The sequence below is a fragment of the Odocoileus virginianus genome, chromosome 14, assembly GCF_023699985.2.
Source record: "Odocoileus virginianus isolate 20LAN1187 ecotype Illinois chromosome 14, Ovbor_1.2, whole genome shotgun sequence".
NCBI lineage: Eukaryota > Metazoa > Chordata > Mammalia > Artiodactyla > Cervidae > Odocoileus > Odocoileus virginianus.
In genome coordinates this window covers 22,360,076-22,375,631 of record NC_069687.1, presented here as the reverse complement: position 1 = coordinate 22,375,631, position 15,556 = coordinate 22,360,076, and the positions used below count along the sequence as shown (strand labels likewise).

The 15,556-nt window shown below is 36.1% G+C and overlaps 1 pseudogene; it reads right to left on the bottom strand.

The window, feature by feature from the left end:
• Positions 1-6,977: 6,977 nt before the first annotated feature.
• On the bottom strand, positions 6,978-7,520 carry LOC110143632 (large ribosomal subunit protein uL24-like; annotated as a pseudogene).
• Positions 7,521-15,556: the final 8,036 nt, after the last annotated feature.

The following is a 15,556-nucleotide window of genomic DNA, read 5'->3' as shown; positions in this document are numbered from 1 at the left end:
AAAGATTGAGGGCAGAAGGAGAAGGGGATGACAGAGGATGAGATGGTTGGATGGCATTACAAGCTCAATGGACATGAGTTTGGGTAAACTCTGGGAGTTGGTGATAGACAGGGAGGCCTGGCGTGCTGCTATTCATGGGGTTGCAAAGAGTTGGACAAGACTGAGTGACTGAACTGAACTGATTGTTATTGTTGTCTAACTGGACCTCACCTAGGCTTCTTTAGCTTGTATTTGCTTGATATGCATTTTTCTTTGTTTTATTTTAAAAATCAATGGACTGATATTTATACTATATGTCACTTTAAACAACATGTGACTAAATATTTTTGCTTTATGAAGTTTGAGACTCTATAATTTTGTACTAGAGCAGTAAGTCCATCTGCCTTTATTGTGATTTTTTTTTCCTGTAGTTGGATTATTTTCTACCCTATTAATTTGTGCTTTGTAGTCTCATCCAAAAATACTGAAAAACTGTAGTATTCTAAGTTCACGTATAATTCAGTAAAGAAGCTTCATTAGAGTAGAGAAATTCCATGCTTCCTCCAATGTAATGTTAGAGAAGACAGAATAGTAATTAAGCATACAGACTCAGGTATAAGGGTCTGACTTTAGGCAGCAACTCTTACTTAAGTTTTATCTCTGGACAATTACTTAATGTATCGTGTTTTCTAGTCCTTCTTATAGAACTTACCACATAGAGTAACCACTTGTTTTGTTAAACATTTTCTTATTTAATGCTGCTAGTAAGAATTTTAATGTATTTTTTCCATATTTGATCCTGTACCATGCAATTCTTTTATATTAATTCATTGTTTGTTATACTATCAGTAACATTTTAAGAGAATCACATATATAATCCTAATATGTGTAAATAATGCGGTTTTTTAGTTAGTCTTTGTAAAACTGACTGAGTAAAGACCTTCAAGATTTGCAATTATTTTAACCCAGGGCAAAATTTGCAAAAATACAGCATTCAAAATCAAAAGAACAAATAAATAAATCAACCATGAATATTCATTGGAAGGACTAATGCTAAAGCTGAAGCTCCAATATTTTAGTCACCTGATGCAAACAGCTGACTCAATGGAAAAGACTCTGATGCTGGGAAATATTGAAGGTCAAAGAAGAAGGGGAAAGCAGAGGATGAGATGGTTAAATAGTATCACTGACTCAATGGACATGAATCTTAGCAAACTCTGGGATATAGTGAAGGACATAGGAGCCTGATGTGCTGCAATCCATGGGATCACAATGAATCTGACATGACATAATACTGAGCAACAACAAAATATCTAATACCCTACACTGGATCCTGCTCTATCAGAATAAATTATAGATGAATGCTGCTCTGCAGGTGCCAACTTCAAAACAGCTTTGGGTCTTTTGGAGTTTTTTTGTAAAGTGCAGATGATTATAATTGCCATAATTTCTTGATTAATTTTCTTTCTTAATATTCAATAACCTTCCTCTCTAGTATTAATTTTCTTCTTAAAGTCTATTTTATGTGATTTTACTATAGCCATCTCAATACTCTTTTAGTACACCTTTCCTATATTTTTATTTTCAACTATTTTTGTGTTCTGATGTAAAAGGCCTGTCTTTGAAAGTATTATAGGTGGATCAGGTTTTGTTTTTTAAATTAATTCTGCTAATCTGTTTCACTTTGAAAGCTTAATCTATTTACATTTAAAGTCCAAAATGCAAATCCATTTTATATTTACTTATATAGTAACTGAACTATCAAACTGAAATGAATTTCTGGGACCTTTTCCTTATTCCAGTATTTTCAGGAAATATATTCAATGGTTCTGATGACTGCAGTTTTATAGATTATCCAAGAACATAAAAAAGCTTTTCAAAATTCCCTATAATTGGCTAGTTGTCTAGTATCACTTTTAAAATATTTGTACCAGATCTTATTTATCCCAATTAAAGTTAAGATTTTAGAGAGGTGAGTTGTTCCAGCTGATTTCTACTGTTTTGGGTGATACTCTATAGGTAGGTTTTTGCTTTTGTTTTCCTGAGCTGAATACTGAATCAAATCAAATTGCCAAAGGATTATGGAAATAGAGTTTTTCCTAGAAGCTTTAAGTATAGGAAAAAAAAAAGCAACTTGTGTTTTGGAGTGGTACTAGTGGTGTTTTTACAAGGGCTCAAAGGAGGGCAGTCTTTTCTGTCAACTGTATGGCCAAATTCTTTTCAGGGTTGCCAAGTCAGAGGACCCAGGAGGGAGGAAAAATGAGAATAACTCCAAATCAAAACATCACAGACTCCTCTGTCTTACTCTTGTATCACCTGGACAGATGATATTCAGTTTTGTTTTGTGTGTGTGTGTGTGAATTTGGTCATTTTACAGGGTTCTGAAATGGCTATATTTAATTGCTTTTCCAACATTTTCATTAGTTTTGAAGTTAACAGTACATTCACCAAAGTCCACTGTCACTTAAGAAATCAACTTCTTCCCTTCATTGTTAACAAATAACATTAATTAGTCTTTCTTCTCCTATGGATTTTACCATATGTAACAGTTGTTTGTTAGGTGACATTCAAATAAGATAATATATTAAAGATATAACAACAAATGACAAGAATAGACTTCAGAGAGTGCCTGTGAGTGCCACATCATCTCCTTTTATCTATTTATCTATCTATCTATCATTTTTCTACCAAAATTTGTAATAAAGTGACCACATAACAGGCATATGCTTTGGATGGACAAAGGGGGAAAAATATTAAATGCAATCTTGAGCAACAAATGGATGATTATCTGGCTTTCTCCCATTTAAAAACATAAAACAACTTATAGGCATAAATTTCTACTAATTATAGACTGTCACAAATTCTTAGGTTCTAATTACATGTGTGTGGGCAAGTGTTTTGGCGTCATCTAGAGTATTATAGTATCTTTAGCTGCCCTAGTTATTTGAATCAGTCACTGCATCCAACTTGAAACAAAAACAGATGGCTTCAGTTACATAAAACAGGTGTTAATTTTGTATAATTGAAAACATTGTACTAAAAACCGTCCTTGTCAGTAAAGTCTCTCTGTGTCGTGAGTGCTGGGTTTCAAACACCTTATTTTCAAAAACATATATACTGTTTTAAAAATGTCCTCATGTAAGTTCCATAACACCATTTTTTGCTCTTTCTCTTCCAAAGTACTTACTAGAATAAATGTCGGTATTTCAGCTATGTGATTTTTTTTCTATTACAAAACACATGCAATTGCATCAAATTAAACTAAACAAATCATTCAAATTGAATTACAGTAAACTATCACAGAGTTATATAATTTAAGATTTTTCTTTCCTATAGAACTATACAGATATGCCAAATCAAATCAGCCTTGATAACCCAATCATATCTTTTAAAGAAATTTCCATACCTTCATGAATAAGTTCTAAGAAACTTTGGCTAAAAAAAGTGATGTAACTTCCACCATATTACAGTTTAAAGATATACTCTGAAATTGTAGGATAATTTGAAGATAATTCTATCCACTGATTTCAACTTAATAAGAATTTTTACTGTTGAAAAGTGACATTTATTCAGGGTATATTGTACAAGTTATCAATAAGTTGACTCAGCTCCAAATCTGGTCTTTTATTTGCTCTTTGATTATGTAGCTGGGGGCTTCCCAGGTGGCTCAGTGGTAAAGAATCCACCTGCCAATGCAGGAGACACAAGAGAGGTGTGTTCGGTTCCTAGATCAGGAAGATCTCCTGGAGGAGGACTTGGAAACCCACTGCAGTATTCTTGCCTGAAGAATCCCTTGAACAGAGGAGCCTAGTGGGCTACAGTCTATAGAGTCTCAAAGAGTCAAACATGATTGAAGTGACTTAGCACAGCACAGCACAATGTAGCTGGAGTGTATAATATTTCTTTTTTGTATCCAGAAAAATGTTATCCTTGTTGGTAGAGGATAGCATAGGGGCATTAGAGATAATGGTTCTATTTTTCCTCCCTTCCTTCTTCCAGTATGCTATCTAGTTTTGTCCATGGCTGCATGCATGTCTTTTTTCAGCAGTGATTCTCCAGCCAGGAGCAAGTGGCAAATCCTCCCAATTAATTTCCCCCAAACATACATTACTCTTTTACATAGCTTCTAGTGGTAAGTGGCACCTTGTATGAATGCTTCAGGATTATGAATAAAGTGAAACTTCCAAAGGCAGCTAGTGAGTTCTACTGGCACCACAATTCTGTATCAAGATATATTCCAGTGATGGTTTGCTGACCACCCCTCTCATACCCTTGAGAGTCTTTCTGACAACTTTTCCATAAGAAAACCCATTTCACTATTGACTTCTTAAGTTGACAGAAATTCTCACAACACACTTACTTGCTAATTTGCCAGCATCCTAGAAGGCTTCCTCTGTTTATGGCATCACTCTAATAGATTATGAACCAACTCTTACTTAGCCCAACTCTGCTACTTGCTTAACTATCTAGTGAGTTTTAACTACACCCTACTCAGTGAAGTCTGAATTCCAGCCTGTGGAACATTTTTTTTTTTTTTTCCTTTCCAAAAGTGTTACTTTCTTCGGTATATTCCTTCAGCCTTATGGAATTATTTAGAGTTATGTTTTTTTCTCTTAGACAAGTAATATATTTTTCTCTTACCTGTTATTTTAATCCCTGGATAATAATTAGTTTTATTAAAATTTCTGTTCTCTTTCTGTTTATGAAACTTTGGCTAAAACATAATTGATAATAGAAGTGGCTCCTAGAAACTGACCCAAAGGATGAAGTTTTGGGAATGTTTTGGTCATGGCATTCAGCTTGTGTTCAGTGCTGATCTCCTTGCCAATAGGAAATGGAATGCTTGCAATCCATTTTATCACAGTCAGTCAAGCTACCATGTGTATGTAGTTGCTGGTGAAGAACTGCAAACTGAAGCAAATGCCTTGGAAATCCAAATGGCTATTGCATTTGACTTTTGTGGAAATAACATTAAGACTATATTATAGAATATACTCTTTTTAGAGCACTTGAGAGCTGATAAAGCAAAAATGCAAACTGAAGTCCATTAATTTTCAGATCAGTCATGATATAATAATGTCCAAATATCCTCCATGAAAGTGCTGCAATGATCCAGTATTTCTTGCAAACACGAAGCGCATGTATTGCAAACATAACATAAAGCTTAATTTTGAAGGTTACAGAATTAAACTATAGTTGAATTCACAGTTACACCATTTCTTATATAAAATTTAAGTCACTTCTTGGCAAATAATTGGATCCTAAAAGCTGGAATGAAGACATCATGTTAGGCTCAAATAAAATTGAAATTGTGAACTCCCAAGTCACTCTGAGACTCAATTATCAGTGGAAGCGGTATACTTCCCAGTTTTTGAGGTTAGCTTTTCTCTGCCTGAAGACCCTGTGATAACATCAACTGGGGCAGCCTGTCTTGAAAAATGACAATGTCTCTTAGGACCCACAAAAAGTCTATTCTGTTGCTACTAGAACCATGACTAAAATAAAATTTACTGTGTTCAAGGTGTACAAAATCTAACCCAAGAACAAACAGCATGCATACAAAAAGGCATTGATACATACTGTGGGCAGCATCTTCACTCATGGAAATCTCTGTGCTAGCTCTCATTTGTATGTAAGGCATAACTCTATGGGATGGCGCCATTGAGTTGGACTCCCTAATTCCAATGAGATTACAGAATCCTAAAGTAATAGAATGCAAGTGACATGTTTTACCCACCAAAGCAGGTAGGTACATATAAGGGGCATTTGGGGTGTACTGGTATCAGTATGCCTTGGCTTACATATATCTTTATTGTTGGCTAATTTATTAAGGTGCTTCTAGGGATAAAAGGGATGCACAGTTTTACTTGATTAAGACTGATATCTATAGCAGAAAAATAAAGTTCCAGTAGCCAATAAATCTGGCTTGAGTCACCACAGTAAAGAATTGCAGCTTTTTAACCGATGCCAAGATCTGAGTCAATTCATAGACACAAAGAATCTTGAATGAAGGGGAGATTGAGTCTTCTCTTGAAATAGGATCCTAAAACTCTGCCACAAGTTCACACTAGAAATTGTATTCCAAACTTTACCCAAGAGAAAAGGAGAGTGACGGGGCATTGAGGAAAGAGACTATTGTCAGAACTTACTGAGATTACTAGACACTAATTTTGAATTAAAACTGACACCTGGGAACAGAAGACACCACTGTGGTTGAACAGCCAAGCCCTACATAAGGCAGGACTTATGAAGACTCAGGACTTATGAAGAAGTGAAAGTTGTGAGATAAATTTCCTGAAAAGATAAGGTCTGTTCACAGGGACCTTTAAATGGTACTGTCTTTCCCACAGACACAATATATGAGTCTGAAAATCAATGGTAGGAAATGGAAGTGGCTTCTCTTAGTGTTACATCGAATAACCAATTTGCAAAATTTTCTTTCTGTTCTAGTGACATTGAGTTTTGCTTTGCTTCTTGAATATTTAATTATCCAAGGAGAGAACCCTGGTAGCAGGGAACACAGTAAGAATTCTCTTGAATTGTAAGATGAAAACTAGCCATTTCTGGCTCCTTGTACCAGAGAAACAAACAGATAGAAAAATGGCTTTCTCTCATTAAAGAAATAGAAGGATTGATTTTGATTACTAAGGAGAAAGTGGAATAAAGAGACTATGACTGGAAGCCAGGGCATTCTCTGGGTGCCTCTTAAGTCTTCCATGCTCAGTAACAAAGGTAAATGGAAAATTACAGTAACCTTCCCACAAAGACAGGATATTTGAGTACTTGGGTCATTCTTTAACTCATATTTGGGCTATTCCATTGGGTTTGGTTTATTCTATTCCATCAAAAAGTTGATGATTTTGAGGATTGTGGAGGAAATACAGAATGGATGGTGCAGAAGAAACCATAGATATTATTTTCAATTAAAGAAATAAAGATTATAGTAGATTTCATATTATTTGTTTTTCACATGTATGTTTTACTTATATATGTGAAAATTTTTTTCTTTTCTCTTATTTTTTTTTTTCATTTTAACAGTTTTTAATGAAAGCTGTAGACAAGATGACTTTATTCCTGCATATTCTCAATTGTTTCTTCCTTATATTTGCCCTTTTCCTTTCCTACGTGGCGAGATTTGGCTTTACGTCCGAGGATCTTTTTGTGGTCCTTGTCCAGTTTTAGTCTGGTGATAACCACCTTGCTGGGGTGAATGCCCACATGGACAGTTGTGCCATTAGCCTTCTCCCGCTGCACTCGTTCAATGTAGATGACGTATTTCTTCCTGCAAACCTGGACCACTTTGCCAATTTGCTGCCCTTTGTAGTGCCCTCATACAACCTGAATTTCATCGTCCTTTCGGATGGGCATGGATCAAACGTTGTACTTCTGTCTTAGCTCTTTAGAAAGAGGAGAAGACATAATTTTCCTGCGAATGTGGGAAGGCGCATTGAAATGCCTTTTTTGATTCTTGCTTCGGTCAGAAGTCACAAAGGGATTGAACTTCATTTTGGCCGCCGGCACTTCGGCAACGGCCACAGAAGGGCTCTTTTCTCTTATTAAAAAAGTATATAAAAGTTGCTACAGGTTATCTGACAATTTAGTGTTAGCTAACAACATTCAGAGGGCTGTGAATATGACAGAATTTGAGAAACAATTAATAAAGTCACAATAATGGACACAATGATGATTGGGACTGTGCATCTTTTCATTTTGAGAAAATGTTGAGAATGTCTCTATTAGTAAGAAATGTAGCTGTATGCTTTTAGGTGAAAGTTTAGAGTTGTGTGTTTCAGTAGGGAAGTTTAAAAATATATAGAATGGCACATTTGAAAGCTGGGTAGCTAAATAGCCAAGAGTGTTCTGCTGGCTATTAACTCATTGCCTTTGTGACAACAGAATTGGACCTTGTAATTTTTTTCCCCAGCCAGTAAAATGCTAAATCCTGTCAGGATGAGTGCTAAAAAGATTTTCTCCTCCTGGTTCCCATGGATGGACTGTTTGGGTGTGCTCCTAGTGTATGGTGTTATTTAGCAATATCTTTGTGGCTAGCAGTAAGAGGTACCTCATTTTCTTCAGGCACATGCTTCCCCACCTGAATTGTTCTCAAAGATAAGAGCCACTTCAGCACGAAAGGATTTGGCAAAAGATCAGTGGCATTGCTAAGGGCATTGCTTGCCCACATTTTCCAAGTGACAGCTTCCACAAGCTCAATATTAAACTCCTCTCCAGCCCTGAGGATTTCTGGTAGCTTTCTGGTGAATTTAGCAACTGCTTTCAGCTGGCCTCCTATCAAATTTAGAGCAACTGCACTGGCAGTCATAACATTATTGCATCAGTTGTGCCTCCACTTGCCAGCTACCAGTTCTGGCCAGAAACAGTGGAAAATGTCTTCACCTTTCTAAGGGCTTCAACCAGCCCCCACAAGAGGTCTGATGTAATCCCAGGCCAACTGAGACCTTTACCTTTCACTGTGTTACTTTCTTAGGTACTCTCACTCAGACCTAAAGTATTCTTTAGGGTTCTCTTTTTCTCTTCCACTTAAGCAATTCCCTGCCATTCTAATCCACTGTTAATAACTATATTAAATTCCCCTTGTTCAAATTAAAGGGTAGATTCTCTCACTTTACTGGGGCCTAATTAATAAATATATTAAATAAACATTTTGCAGAATTCACTAGCAAATAGCTGATTGTGTAGATAACAGATGACACTACATAAATAGCAGTGTGAAACATAAAGTATGCTCACATTACAGCATGTGACATATTGTAGAAGCATCACATATGGTTCAATTGACTTGTTTCACTTTAAAAGTCCAAGGTAACTTTACCCCATGTTGCTGGAAGTATGAATTTAGGATTCATTTTGAATCAGTTCTAATGAGATGGATGAAACTGGAGCCTATTATACAGAGTGAAGTAAGCCAGAAAGATAAAGACCAATACAGTATACTAATGCATATATATGGAATTTAGAAAGATGGTAACGATAACCCTATATGCAAAACAGAAAAAGAGACACAGATGTACAGAACAGAATTTTGAAGTCTGTGGGAGAAGGCGAGGGTGGGATGTTTCAAGAGAACAGCATCAAAACATGTATATTATCTAGGGTGAAACAGATCACCAGCCCAGGTTGGATGCATGAGACAAGTGCTCGGGGCTGGTGCACTGGGAAGACCCAGGGGAATTGGGTGGAGAGGGAGGTGGGAGGGGGGATCGGGATGGGGAATACATGTAAATCCATGGCTGATTCATGTCAATGTATGACAAAAACCACTACAGTATTGTAAAGTAATTAGCCTCCAACTAATAAAAAAAAATGGGGAAAAAAAAAGGATTCTATTAAGTGCAGTGCTAAATGACTGAAGGTAAACACTAAATGGTGCATACGTGACATAAGGTCAGAATATATTTAGAAATAAAGGTGTAGCAAATATTTGATATTATTTTAACTGCCACAAAGCAAAAGGAGAAAACCATAAATACATATCTTATTGCTCATAGCATGGGATGCTTTACATGGAAAATACTAAAATTTTTGCATAAAATGAAATTCTGTTTGGCGTCTGGTGGGGAGCCAGATTTCTAAATGAAACATGCATATAATTTCCCTTTCTAAGGAACCCTTACTCTTTCCTGAATGACTAATTTTGAGGGAGATAAGTTTGCCTTTGTAAGTCCTTTGGTCACAAGATTTGATTTTCCACAATTGGTATGACTGACAAGCCTTAGACTCATCATTAAGTCTGGTTTTTCAAAATACCAGTCACATCTTTCAGTCACATAACTTTCTATCCACTATCAGAGAGTGACTATCCACTATAAGAACATGTTTCACATTTTGTAGAGAGTAAGTACAATGAAAAAAAATATCAAAAAGTATACAAGTCTGAGCAAAGTAAACATGTTAAGACCTTTAAAATGTTTGTGCACAAGCAACAGGCCTTTCTAGCCTTTATCAATTAAATGTGAGATTTTAGCCTTACAGAAGTGGAAGTATGACCATGGAAATGTGTTTCCTTGATGAAGTTCAGTTCAGTTCAGTTGCTCAGTCATGTTTGACTCTTGGCAACTGCATGGGCTGCAGCATGTCAGGCCTCCTTGTCCATCACCAACTCCCGGAGTTTACTCAAATTCATGTCCATTGAGTGGGTGATGCCATCTAACCATCTCATCCTCTGTTGTCCCCTTCTTCTCCAGCCTTCAATCTTTCCTAGCATCAAGATCTTTTCAAATGAGTCAGTTCTTCACATCAGGTGGCCAAAGTATTAGAGTTTCAGCTTCAACATCAGTCCTTCCAATGAATATTCAGGACTGATTTCCTTTAGGATGGATTGGTTGGATCTCCTTGCAGTCCAAGAGACTCTCAAGAGTCTTCTCTAACACCACAGTTCAAAAACATCAATTCTTCGGTACTCAGCTTTCTTTATAGTCCAACTCTCACATCCATACATGACTATCAGAAAAACCATAGCCTTGACTAGATGGACCTTTGTTGGCAAAGTAATGTCTCTTCTTCTTAATATGCTGTCTAGGTTGGTCATAACTTTTCTTCCAAGGAGAAAATGTCTTTTAAATTCATGACTACAGTCACCATCTGCAGTGATCTTGGAACACCCCAAAATAAAGTCAGCCATTGTTTCCCCATTTATTTGCCATGAAGTGATGGGGCCAGATGCTATAATTTTAGTTTCTGAATGTTGAGCTTTAACCAACTCTTTCACTCTCCTCTTTCACTTTCATCAAGAGGCTCTTTAGTTCTTGATCAAGGAGGTTCCCAAAAGAGAACATCAAGGTAAGGCTGTCTGAAGACAGCACTTTCAGAAGCTAGAATAGTGAGTCCTTTGTTCCTGGCGGTCCATCCAGGTGATGCATCACAGTATCCTCTTACCATAAATGAAGGCAGAAACATGCTTCTGGTGTTGATAATTAGGGTGCCTTTGTTCCCAAGATGAGTAATCACCCTTCCTCATGGATGGTTCTAGCCACACATAGGGAAGCCCAGGCTTACAAATTTCTATAGTTAACAACTTCTGACACTGGCATCAAGCCCATCTTTCTATGACCTCTTCTTGACCCTGTATTTGTGTGAATGCCTGTTAATGTGTCATGTACATGTTTTGGGGGTATTTTTGACCTATGTAGAAGGTTTTGCTGTTATGATCAGCCAGGCACTTGTTACTTATATATATAGAAATTACCAGATGTGGCTTAATGCAACTCTTACTTTAATCAGGTCAGGTCAGGTGAGTCGCTCAGTCCTATCCAACTCTTTGTGACCCCATGAATCGCAGCACTCCAGGCCTCCCTGTCCATCACCAACTCCCGGTGTCTACCCAAACCCATGTCCATTGAGTCAGTGATGCCATCCAGCCATCTCATCCTCTGTTGTCCCCTTCTCTTCCTGCCCCCAATCCTTCCTAGAATTACAGTCTTTTCCAACGAGTCAACGCTTCACATCAGGTGACCAAAGTACTGGAGTTTCAGCTTCAACATCAGTTCTTCCAATGAATACCCAGGACTGATCTCCTTTAGGATGGACTGGTTGGATCTACTTTAATAGAAACATTATTTAAGAATGTTAAATAAGCTGCATTTAGTTTTTAGTGGACCGTTACCTACTTTTTACCTTTTACTAAGTCCAATATCTGAATTCCTATTTTTCAGAGCTATTATAGGATTGTTTTTATCCTAACTTCATTACTTATTATTTTCTGTTACTTTTGTTACATATAATGAAAGGGAGTGGCTGCAATATGTGCTCAGTCAACCCTTTTAAATTAGAGGGTGTAGTAGATGCTTTCCTATGATTGTATTCATCCATTACTAATGAACTTAAAAATATACATACATATATATATACATATATATATATATGTCAACATTTTAAAAGTAATTTTAGAAATTTTCAGCCTTGATTCTCTAAGGAAATTTCATATCCTGTTGTAATTCCTGAGTTTCAAATTCAGAGATTTTAATTCATCTGCATGCATTTTTAAAACTCAGCAAATCATTGCCCTAAAAATTCTACTTCTCTAAAAAATAAGTAATAATTTTCTCTGATACCTTTCTCTCTTCTCCAACTTTCATAATTTAGCATCTTCTATAAATAGCATTTAAATTGTTGTCATACTTTGAATGCCAAATTCCTGCAATTTAGCTTTATTTTATATACTATTTCAATAAATACTGTATTTAAAAGGAAATTTGTGATCCCTTAAGTGATTTGCTTTTGTGCCTTTTTATCACTTTATGATTGTATTTATTGTTCTCACTTTGGAGCTAAGGATTAAAATTATTCACTTTGAAATTATAATTTTCTATAACACCATTTTCAAATAAATTGTTCATAAATGCTATAGTCAGTTATTTTTAATATTTTCCTTTTATTCTGTGAACTTTGAAATAGAAGAAAAGATAGCAAATATCTATAACACTGCAAATAGAAGTATGTTATTAAACTGAAATTTTTAGACAGCTTTATTTAATCAATGGTATCCTCATTAAATGTCAATTGAAATATCAAATATTACACAGGGAAATTATGGCAGAGACTCAACAATAAGGAAAGCAAAAAAGAATGTAAATGCTACTGTTGATAATTTTAAGCAAATATATCATTATCTTGCTAACTTTTCAAAATAAAACTAGCGATATCATTATTTGGAAAATTATCTTAATGACCATTTTGCTTTAATTTTTTTTCTGTTTACATTTCCTTTCAGAATATATGTATTTATCCATTCCATAAAGATATGTTCCCTGCTATCCTGGTGTACCCAAGGCATGAGACTAGATGCTATGGTGTATGAAACTGATGACTTAAGATATAGTTAGTGGCCTTAATTAAGCACAATACATAGGAATTGTATCACCTATGTATCACTGACTTGATGGACACAAGTTTGAGCAAGCTATGGGAGCTGGTGATGGACTAAGAAACCTGGCGCACTGCAGTCCATGGAGGTGCAAAGAGTTGGACACAACTGAGGAACTGAACTGATCTGAACTGCACATAGGCATAGTGGAAATAGGCAAGAGGTATTAAGAGCAAGCTCATGAAACAGTGCACAAAGGTAAAGGTCCAGAATTAATTTTATTTATAGGTTTAAAATTCTTTTCAGAGATGTTTTGGATTTCAGTTACACAGAATAGATAGTGCCATGGGTGGTGGTAATAAAAACAATTTGCAAAAAAAACCAAAAATTGCATAACCACCTAAGGCAATGGAATTTAAGAATTTGAGGTATGAAGAGCGAACTCACAGTGAGGAGCATGGTATCTACACTATTCTCTGAGCAGCCAACATCTTCTAAAAGTGACTTTGGTCATACCCTATTTATAATTAAAGCTACAAAATGGGCTCATAAGAAAATAAACATTCTCATTTGCAAAAGCTTGCCTGCTTTCAAATAGTTTAGAGTGAGGAAGATATTAATATATTAGAATAAAATAGAAGTGCTTATTCCACAGCATTATATATGTAATAACTGAAAGCACACAATGAAATAATCAAGAGTTAATTTTATATTTTATAAAATTTACCTCATTGAAAAATTAAAGAATTGTGAAATACACTAATCTTTACCTCTTGCTTTGGTCTAAGATTTCAAATATCTATAGTTGAAAAATTCCTCACATCCTTTATTTTTTTCAAGGATATGTGACTGACATCCTGGAGAGTGAAGTCAAGTGGGTCTTAGGAAGCATTACTAGGAACAAAGCTAGTGGAGGTTATAGAATTCCTACTGAGCTATTTAAAATCCTAAACAGTGGGCTGTTGAAGTGCTGCACTCAAAATGCCAATAAATCTGAAAAACTCAGCAGTGGCCACAGGACTGGAAAAGGTCAGTTTTCACTCCAATCCCAAAGAAGGGCAGTGTTAACGAATGTTCAAACTCCCAAACAAATGAGCTTATTTCACATGCTAGTAAGGTAATGCCCCAAATCCTTCAAACTAGGCTTCGATAGTATGTGAACCGAGAACTACCAGGTGTACGAGCTGGATTTAGAAAAGGCAGAGGAACTAAAAATCAAATTGCCAACATCTTCTGGATCATAGAAAATGCAAGAGAATCCTAGAAAAACTTCTTTTTAATTGACTACCCTAAAGTATTTGACTGTGGAAAATTTTTAAGGGGATGGGAATACCAGACCACCTGACCTGCCTACTTAGAAACCTGCATGCAGGTCAGGAAGCAAGAGTTAGAATCAGACTGTTTCCAAATTGGGCAAGGAGTACATTAAGGCTGTATATTGTCACCCTGCTTATTCAACTTATATGCAGAGTACATCATACAAAATGCTTGGCTGGATGAATCTGAAGCTGGAATCAAGCTTTTGGGAGAAATAGCAAAAACCTCAGATATGCAGATGATAACCACCCTAATGGCAGAAAGCAAACAGGAATTAAAGAGCATCTTGATGAAAGTAAAGAAGAGAGTGAAAAAGCTGGCTTAAAGCTCAACATTCAAAAAATTAAGTTCATGTCATCTTTTCCCATCATTTCATGGCAAAGAGATGGGGAAAAACAGTGACAGACTTTATTATCTTAGACTCCAAAATTACTGTGGTCGGTGACTGCAACCATGAAATTAAAAGACACTTGTTCCTTGGAAGAAAAGCTATGGGTATGACAAACCTAGACAACATATTAAAGAGCAGAGACATCACTTTGCTGACAAAGGTCCATATAGTCAAAATACATTTTTTCCAGTAATCATGTATGAATGTAAGAACTGGACCATAAAGAAGACTGAGCACCCAAGAATTGATGCTTTTGAATTGTGGTGCTGGAGAAGACTCTCAAGAGTCCCTTGGACTTCAAGGAGATCAAACTAGTCAATCCTAAAGGAAATCAGTCCTGAATATTCATCGGAAGGACTGATGCTGAAGCTGATGATCCAAGACTTTAGTCACTTGATGCAGAGAGTCAACTCACTGGGAGAGACTCTGATGCTGAGAAAGACTGAAGGCAGGATGAGAAAGGAGATGAAATGGTTGGATGGCATCATCTACTCAATGGATATGAGTTTGAGCAACCTCCAGGAGAAGGTAAAGGACAGGGAAGTCTGCCATGCTGCAGTCCATTAGAGTCACAAAGAGTTTGACATGACTTACAAACTCAACAACCACAACGTGATTGAAATTGTCCAAAAGTGATTCTCCTTTGCCAGTGGAATTAATCATACAATCAAATATCTAAAGAAATATTTGAAGGTAAATTCCTGATATCCCAGGTGCCCATAAGATTTCTGAACTCATAGTTGAGACCAGAATAATATAACTTAGGTCAATTATTCTATGACCTAGAAGGCAAGAATATACATATGATAAAAGACAGTCTCTTCAATAAATGGTGTTGTGAAAACTGAACAGCTACATACAAAATAATGAAATTAGACTACCTTCTTGTGTTATATATAAATGCAAAATAAAAATGAATTAAAAACCTAAAAGTAAGACTGGAAACCATAAAACTCCTAGAAGAAAACAAGTAGTATGCTCTTTGACATACATCTTAGCAATTTTTTTTTTCCCTTGGATCTGCATCTTCAGGAAAAGGCAACAAAAGG